At 43.8% G+C, this 9,487-nt stretch overlaps 1 protein-coding gene across 2 annotated transcripts in view; it reads right to left on the bottom strand.

Annotated features, from left to right (window-relative positions):
* Positions 1-9,487, bottom strand: part of DNAJC6 (DnaJ heat shock protein family (Hsp40) member C6) — a 102,911-nt gene that overhangs the window by 41,975 nt on the left and 51,449 nt on the right. The window contains exon 1 of one of the 2 annotated variants that reach the window (XM_006030876.3): positions 4,946-5,051. The exons of the other annotated variant lie outside the window; for it this stretch is intronic. The gene's annotated coding sequence lies outside the window, so the exon portion shown is untranslated. Of the gene's footprint in view, positions 1-4,945; positions 5,052-9,487 lie in introns of those variants that run through there. 2 annotated transcript variants of the gene reach the window in all.

Genomic DNA, 9,487 nt, shown 5'->3' on the forward strand with positions numbered 1-9,487 from the left:
GGGGGGATCCCCCCCGTGGCTGATCCCACTGATTGCCTAAGCAGCGAACGCAGCCGGTCATGGGGTGCACCAGCCCTCTCAGGGTGTGGATGTGCACTCCCATGTAGCCTCTACGCATCGCCACTGGTTCTTTGGGTAAATCTGATAACTTTTATTAGACCAACTCAAATATTTGGAAAAATTCTACTTTGTGAGCTTTCTGGTACAAATACCCTTCATCAAGCTGAGGAAACATCTGCAGTTGGTGTGTGCTTTTCCTGGAGTGTTCAGATTTACCCAAATAACCCTGTCTGCCTTTGGGGGTTTTATAGTTCACTGCTGAAAGGAAGGGGAGACAGTTAACAAAAGTATGTAGTGGAAGATTGTGTTCAACCCTAAACAGGTTTTAGAGAACTACAGCAATGCACTGAAAAGGCTGCAAGACAAAGAAAAAAGCCTGAAATCTCTTAGAAACTATTAGTTTTTTTAAAAGGGAAACAAAAATTAAGTATGTTCCAAAGCTTAATAAATAACTCTGTATGCACTATATATAAACAGCTCCCTCTCCAGCACTGTTTCGTCCTCAGGAGAGATTCAAGCTGTTGCAGTCAAAACATTGAGATAGCTTTCTGTCCTTGACCTTTTAATATTACTTCTGCCCCCTCAAATGCTTGACACCAGCTATCAGGTACCCATCCTATCCACATTGACGAAGTCTGCTACCTACCAGCAACTGCTGCAACACCGTAAAACCTAGTGTTTTCTATGTGGTGGACTAGAACTGTGTCCTATGAAGTGACAGATAAAAGATGGAGTTTCCAGCTATCAGATATGGTACCGTTTCCTCAGGCAATTTACAAAAAGTACAAGATGTTATTTCATATCCGAAATACCAAAAAAACAAAAGCATTGAGATCACATTGCTACTGCACATAAAATACCAAAAAAAAAAAAGCATTGAGATCACATTGCTACTGCACATTGGGTTACCATACGTCCGGGTTTTCCCAGATATGTCCTTTTTTTTTGGCCCCCTGTGCTACGTCCCCATGGGTTTAATACAAGATCAAATGTCCAGGTTTTTTGCTGTTTCCTCTGCTCTCCCAGGCTGGCTGCTTGGGACTGAGAGAAGCAGGCAATGTGATTGGCGGTCAGGGGTCATGTGCACCCCACACAGGCCCTGGCAAGCCAGGTAAAAAGACACAGTACCTGCACTCACCCACACAGCTTGGGCAGCAGGGCAAGGAGCTTAGGAGGCAGGGCATGGGCATATCACTGCCCCCCGCCAATCATATGCTTCTCCCACACCTCTCAGGCATCTTCTTTTTTGCTGCTGGAAATATGGTAACCCTAAATTGGATATACTTTCAGTAAGTGGAGAACAAACGCACCTCTGGTAAACACTCTCCAGAAGTAGCACAAGGCACAAAGACACCTAAAGGCACAACAAATCTTTCACTGAGCAGAAGTGGTACAGCCTGCACATGCTTAAGAAGCGATGGATATTGAATCATCTCCTTGGTTTCAAAGCAAGTGCTGTAAAGGAAAATGCAAGTCTTGTGACAAGTTCTACCCAACTCAAGGGAAATTCAAATTCCAGTCTTCTTGGCTTATAGCAGCAAAGGATCTTGCAATGTGAAAGGAAGTGTTGCTTCAGCAAGTTCAGAATTAGTTTATGAATAATAATAATAATCCATAACTCATATGACAGCCATCTCGGCATGATAGCCAACCACCCATGCTAACCATTCCAACAGTGAAACTATAAAAAAAAAAAAAAAGGAATTATATAGCATCATGAACACTAGCTTCTTTCCCACCAGCACATCTTGCTGCAACTACCATTGAGAAGTTGGCCAAATTCAGCTCCTGAAGGTACATTTGTCATAGAAAACTAAAGACTGTGCACAGAAAAAAATATATCTTTAAAGGTTTGTGTACAATCAGCCTCAGCAACATCTGGGAGAGTGCTAAAATAAGAATTTTATTCTGACCACTGTTCTACTTGGTAGCTAAAGAACCCATGCTAGGGTCAGCAGCACTGTACTTGTAGTCCTATGCAACTACCCACCTTTCTCTTGTGAGAATGCCAAACACCATCCTGACCCCACCTGAAATGTTTCCCAGGTAGAAATCAAGGAAGTTCAAGCCCAAAAACAAAGAGTCAAACTGAAGTCACAGCCTTTGCTAGAACTCAAGTTAACAATGACAGTTTTCAAAGTTTGTTCATAGTGGCTAAGGAAAGAAGTTACACAAACTGGTTTAAGTGATCAGAAACTGGTTTAAACCTGTAACAGAACAGAAGTTCAGTGCACATAAACCACTTTCAAAATGGCCAAAACTGGTTTAAGATAAACCTGGATGGATATAGTATCAGATTTAAGTGATTTAGGTCAAACCAGTTTATGGAACTTCTGTCCCAGACCCCCTCCCAATTCAAGTGAACTCATGGTCCTCCAGCATCCTATGTTTCTGTGCAGCCCTGGGCTGTGCTCTCTGCTCCAATGGAGCTGATCACCCAGTTATACCCCCTCCTCTGCCAGCAGGCCAACAAAAGGAGGGGGGTCTGGCTGCCTTTCTGATTTGAAAAGTGAAGTCAGTCAGTTCACTTGCTTATCAGTTCAGCCTAGGCAATTTAGAGAAACCTGCAAAGACCGAATTGATTCAGCCTTGGGCTTTTTGAATGTCTGAACTTAGCTATTGAGGGTTGCCACTACTCCGAGTGTGTTTCTAGTGGTGCCCCTCTGCAATGAAGAATCATAAGCAAGTCTGAGTGAGTGGGTTGTAATCAACAGTGCCATCTGGACCCAAGATGTTAGTATCTGAATCCTTCTATACAAAAGAAAATAAACTTATAGTCAACTGGCAGTAAAAGGCACTTTCAGCAGCCAGAAGAATCTATTAAAAGAAAAAAACCTCATATGATAAACTTAGAAGAATTACAAAAAATAAGGATTACTTGTAGGAGATGTTTGCATATCCAGCATTACAGCTAGCATGGGGAAATGCAGCTGCACAATAGAGGTTTTCCTCCAGTAAGGGGCCAATAGTATGCAACCATTTGCTTGTCCTTTAAAAGCAAGCTACAATTATTAATCCAACATCCCAGGAGAATAAGAATACAATTTAAGGTAAAAGAGTCTGGTAATATTTTATTCAACAGCAAAGCTAGGCGTTTTTCAGCAAGTTGGTATGGGGAAAGAAAAGAGCACAGATAAGAGTATTCCCCCATGGCTTTGAATCCAATATTCTACATATTCATGCAAAGCAATCGAGTTAATTTTGACCTTGTGTTAAATTGCTGTCTATTGATCTTATCCTTGTAAAAACTAATTCTTGCTGAACACAAGATGCTTCCTGTTATCTAGGCAATAAGAAGTCTTTACTAATTTAATTACAGAATATTCATTGAAAAGAATGGAAGCTCTCAAAGAAACACCACTGCTTGACAATTTTTGCCTATATTTTATTCCTTATTTTAGTATAGTTTTTGTGGAGTTATTCATGCCTTTTCCTAGTAAAAATGTTATTGCTATAGCATCTTTAATGAAGCGTCTCTCAAAACATATTAGTGGAACAAGAGCCAGCACAAAGGCCTCATTGGAATGGGAAAATTTTCAGCATCTACATTTCCAAGTCACTGACTTGGGCTGGTGTAGGAGGGGGGAAAGAAGGTGAAAACTCACTTTTCCTAGTCTATTTAGTTGACAGATTCAGCCTGGACTTCTTTATTGCTTATTATTTAAATTTTAAAAATATACTTCATAGATTTCCAATAGGTAGCCTCTCATTCCAAGAAGTCTATTCCCTCTAGGTATTCTGGGAAGGAGGGGGACACTGCTTAAGTATAGGCATCTAATACACATACATATAATCACATCACTGTGACATCTTACTATATGCATTATCAGCCTACTTCTAAACATACCTACAAGAAGGAATGTAATTGCTAATCTTTCTGCTAAATGCATGAGGTGTTTCCTATTGCTTTCTCCAGGAAAGGAGCCCCTTTTAGCCAGAATAATCTTCCTGGGATCTCTAAATAAAATACCACCTTCAGGAGAGTTTCACACTGGGCTTGCCCAAGAGTAAAGAGTTACACTAGTACTCCCAGCAGTGTCCTTTATTGCTGTTTAGAAGACAAGGGAAGGCACTCAGAGTGCTGCATAACAGTTAAAAACCAGGGCGAGGAAGAGGGAAGAAACTAGTAAAATGAGACCTACAGACAGACCTTCTAGAAAGAAGTGGAGGATGCTACATTAAGCAGAACGGAATGGAAAAAAAAAGAAAGTGAAGAGTAGAGCATATTTAAGGGAAGGCACATGCTGCACCCTAGAAGCTTCAGAAAAATAATACAGCAGCTCATGGAATAGTAGTAGTAGGAGTCTTAGTTCACTTCTGTTTCTCCCTACCAAGCCCTGGACCATCACAGAGAAACAGGCTACATCCACTCACTCCCCCTCCAAACACACCCAAGCCTGGTAATTGGGAAGAGAAAATGGTTTAGAGGGGGGTTGGGCACATGTTTCAGCACCACAGTCGGTCATTCTCTCTGTCCAGAACTCAAGACATCCAAATAGTACAGCCAGTCTTTCCAGGCAGCTTCTAAAATCAAACCAACAGTCATGAATTCCCTAGGTTGACAGTGCATTTTCCCTCCCCCTGTGAGAGATCCTGTGCCAGTGCTCAGAGCAAGGGATGCACAGCTGATGATTTCACCCTTATGCTCTGGAGACTGAGACAGCAAGCCAACATTTACAACATGCTTTACAAGTAGCAGAGGAAGTCTGAATAATTGCACTGAGTACAACCCATAACTTGAAAGAGATGAAAAGGTAGGTGCAAAAGCAGAGGCCTAGAAAATGCAGTTCCAGGGTGTTCAACTACACAATACCCTCACTTACTTGCTTCACTGCTCAAATGCAAAAGTAAGCACGAGTATACAAAAAAAAAAAGGTAAGCTCACCTCAGGCTGTTCAACAGCATCTTTCATGTCAGAGCTCCCAGCCCAACAACATTTTCCCCAATACTCTTTACTACTCTCTCTTTTGAGAAAGACTGACTGCAAGCACCCAGCTTCAGCACTGACCCCACCCTAGTCTGCAGGTTCCTGTAATAAGGACAGGCAGCTGTGGTCTTCCTGTGGAGGAGCATGTTAACCCCATTCTCAGTCCCCTAGGGTATCCTAAGCATCTTTCCTGTGACTTTTTGCTATAGATAGTCAGATATTTGTTAGTGTGGTGCATTTCAGCAGCAGGAGAAAAAACAAAGTATTTTGTTTGTTTGGGAGGTTTTTGGGGGGAGTGTTAATTAGCTAAACTGCATGGGTAAGCAATCAATCTGTGGCAGGGATGATTTAGCATTAGGAATATGCAAACAGGAATTTACTCCACCAGAAGAGCAGAACTCACCTTAACCCTCCCTTACAGCTCATTCATGGTGGCCTCGGGCTTTTTGACAAGGCACTCCCAGGAGTGTGCTCCAGTGCCTCGTTCGACTGAGGGGAAAAAAAGGCCTCGTTTCCCCTCACCGCAGACAGACTGCATTATAATGCACTAAAATGGTTGTGGTTCCCATAAATGGATGACAGAGTATATGTTACATTTACTGCGGCAAAATAAAATATGACTTCAAGTCAGAGTGGGAACTACAGATCAATTAAAAGAATCAAACTATGGAAGATTTCCATTGTCTTTTAAACAAAAGGGATCTGTGCTGTGCTCATTCTGAAAGCCATAAATGTTTTTATGAATGCACTATTTCCTGTGATATAGCACAAGTCTGACACTGTACAGAAAGGAGCTTGGTTAGCTGTGTAGCTGGCTTTGTATACGTGCTCCTGTTCCTGATAGTTTTCAATTTTTTGTCAGGTTAATGGACATTTTCTCCTGAAAGATTTTACTTTATAGATCTCAGCATTGTTTTTCTTTTTTTCCTTAAGTCATTGCCAGTGATGGCATTCAAGCAGGAAGCTATGTAAGAAACAAATATTTCTATAGTTATAATCTAGCACATCTTTGTAAAGCCACTATTAAGCCACATAACATCTCTGTGAAATAGGAGAGGAGTCCGAATTACCTGGGTCATAAACACTTTTAGTAAAACTAGTGAATCTGTGAGTGCTCCAATAATGCCCATTTCTATAGAGGAAAGCAGACAGAAGTATTCAAAATGTTCTTTTGCCAAGGCCAAAGGGAAAGTCAATGAATTTTAGGATAGAAAACTCTCTCACTCGCTCCTTCTTTGGACTCTTATCTACACTTCACACTTTGTGCCTATCCTGAGGATCTCAAATCATTTTACAAGCCTTAACAGAACTACATTATCCCACCTACTTCAAATGTGTAGGTGGCAGGTCATTTGTAAGAAAAATATCTGCACTGGTGACTCCTCTTCAGTCAGTGATAAAGGATAGAGTTGAGAGCATAAGTGCTACATTTGTTAAAAATCTGCAAGCGAAGCTACCAAAATCCAAAGGAATAATTAACCCATGTTGGATGTGAAGAGCTATATGATGTGTACCTTGAGTTTTACCTAATTTTAGGAACTGAAAGCACCTACATCAGGGCTTTTCAATTGGCTGCCTACACGGCTAATCTGTGGCCCCCAAATTTTTTCTAGTGATCACTCTCCTCATCACTTTGGCTACGGTTGCTGCTGCAGCCAGGGTCTCAGGGCTCCCCTCCCTTCTCTGCCTTGCATTTCTTGCTGCCATCCCCAGGGGCTGACCAGCCTGGGTGCGCTCCTGAGGGAGACCCTGCCCCATTTCATAGTGAAGTGGGAGAGCTTGAGACCAAGAAGGTGAGCGGTTGCTTGCCTGTCCATGCACACGGTGAGGCAGTGATGGTGGAAGCTGCTCTTCCACTTGGGAGCTTACAGCTGAGTAGGCTAGGGGAGGCCAGGGCCCCCACAGCATGCATTCCCTGTATTGGACAGCCACTGACTGCTAAGAAGTTGGACGGCCCTGACCTACATAATTCTACACAAAAATCACCCTGCTGTGTCACAAGTGGCAAGTTTGTATCCACTTGACAAAGGAGATTTTCATTCCTATGGAAAAGAGGCTAGGAGGAAAATACCACAGAGAAGATGTGCACAGCAGAGTATGCAGGGATTTCATATCTAAAACCCAATTGCATTAATGAAAGTTATCTGTAGAAATCCCTCAGGCATCCATGAGAATTACACCCTGAACAGTGGTTCTACATTTTAAAGTGCAGAGGCTCTGCGATATAGCAGGAGCTGTTTGAGGGACAGTCGGTTAAACAGCCAGCAGCTTGTGGTTATTTTCTAGTGCCTAGTTATGTGAAGTATGCTGGAAAAGCAGTAAATACGTTGCAGTGTGATCTAATGCAATATTTCCCTCTACTTCCTCCTTGATGTTTTATCCTGTCTGCAGGCAACCTGAAACAATGGCTCTGAAGTATTAACTTCCTCATTCTTCATAGGTGCTAACTCACATGCCGATGATACTTTACAACGCAAGAATCATTGACATGGATTCAGTACTGTTTAAGGAATGCAAAAAGGCCAGCCTATTCTTATTAAGATATATGCAACCTACTCTTGGGAATTTTTTACAGCAGAAGCATGTTTACTTATATTAGCCTAAAATGTTTTAAAAGATTAAGAAAAGCTGGTTTAGGGTGGGACACTGGACTATAAATCAGGAGACTTGGGTTCTATACCTAATGCTGACACTGACCTGCTGTGTAACCTTGACCAAGTCACTTCACCTGTGGCAACTCTCTCTCCCTCCTTGTCTTCTTAGCTTTTGTAAAATCTTTGGAACAGATATAATCTCTCACAAATGCCTATACTGTAGCTAGTGCACTGGGCTCCAATCTCAACAGGGGCATCTCCTGTAACACAAATAAGTAAGGGAGTGAAGACACCTATAAGTCTCTCCTCCTTTACAAGGTCAAACTCAGAAATCAGCTAGGAAAGACTTAAATTATACAATCCATTTCCCTAAAATGAAGGATACAGTAGGGTTACCATGTTTCCAATTTCAAGAAAGAGGACACCTGTGGGGGGAGGGGTTCTACGATTGTGGTGGGGGCAGCAATATGCCCCCTGCCTGCCCAGCCCTGCCAGTGCCCCTCACTCCTGACCCGCAGCCCCTTTTCCACTCCCCAGCCCTGCTGGCTGGTGCTCCTCATGCCCGACCTGCAACTCCCTGCTCCCCCATGTTGCCCCTCACTCCTGACCCACAGCCCTTTGCCCCTCCCAGCCCTGCCGGTGCCCCTCACTCCCAACCTGCAGCTCCCTGCTCCCCCCGGTGCACCTCACTCCTGCCTCTCAGTCCCCTGCCCCCAAAGCCCTGCCAGTGCCCCACACTCCCGACCTGCAGGCCCCTGCTTCCTGCCAGACCTGCTGGTGCCCCTCACTCCTGACCCCCAGTCCTGCCCATGCCCTGCACTTCTAACCAGGCAGCCCCTGCTCCCTCCCAGCCCTGCTGCCCAAGCAGCTTGCTCACACACACACACACACACCCCTTCCAGCTGCTGCCTGGCCCACGTGGAGAGCAAGTTATCTCCCGACAGCCAACCAGCTTCCCCGCTGCCCCCAGCCCCAAAGCAAAAGCAGAGGCAAAGCAAAAACCTGGACGTTTGCTTGCATTTTAAAAAACCTGCCCAGATGGAGGACAAAGGTCCAAAACGGAGGACATGTCTGGAAAAACCCAGACATATGGTAACCCTAGGATACAGTTAACCAGCTCTGTCACTGATCACTAAATTGATCCTAACTGTTACCTGAAAATATGAAGGTGAGAACTGGGAGTTATGGAGAAATTAAGAATGGTGAGCAGTAGTCAACTGTCGATCCTCTGGATCATGGTGTACATATAAAAGGCCTAGTCAGATGTCTGATGGATCTGTTTGTGGCTGACAAGCCCAATTCAAGAGCGACACAGCTTGTTACAAGTTTCACAGATCCATATGTTGTCTGAGTTGGAGTCCAAATTTACAGCATGTTGCTTTCTTCTTTCTCGATTTGCTTCCATCATCTGGATCAAAGCCGCTTCATCAAAGAATGTCTGAACTCAGTCTGGCCTTTGGACTCTGTCACAATGATCTAAAAGGGGTGAGGATAGGTCTAGGGCATCCTCCACACTTCCATACTCTTGCCTAGGCATACACACTGAAGGACAAAGAGACACATATACCATAATCTAAAAATATAGACCTAATGTGAGTTTTGTTTCCAAATCCTGAGAGAGTGATATAGAATTATTTATCTTTGCCTCCATTTTCCCGAGCAGGGACCAGATCAGCCTGTCTGCTGGGACCCCCTCAGGCCCCGGGGGAGGCGCACCCAGGTCTAGGGTCAGTGAGGACCTAGTCAGGGAACTTCAGGAGGAACTGGACTTATTTAAATCAGCTGGTCCTGACGATCTCCACCCCAGAGCGCTGAGGGAATTAGCAGAGGTCATTGCAGGACTCCTGGCACAGCTTTACGAGCACTCGTGGTGCTCTGGTGTGGTGCCAGAGGACTGGAAAAGGGC

The sequence above is a fragment of the Alligator sinensis genome, unplaced genomic scaffold (genome assembly GCF_000455745.1).
Source record: "Alligator sinensis unplaced genomic scaffold, ASM45574v1 scaffold982_1, whole genome shotgun sequence".
Classification (NCBI taxonomy): Eukaryota; Metazoa; Chordata; order Crocodylia; family Alligatoridae; genus Alligator; species Alligator sinensis.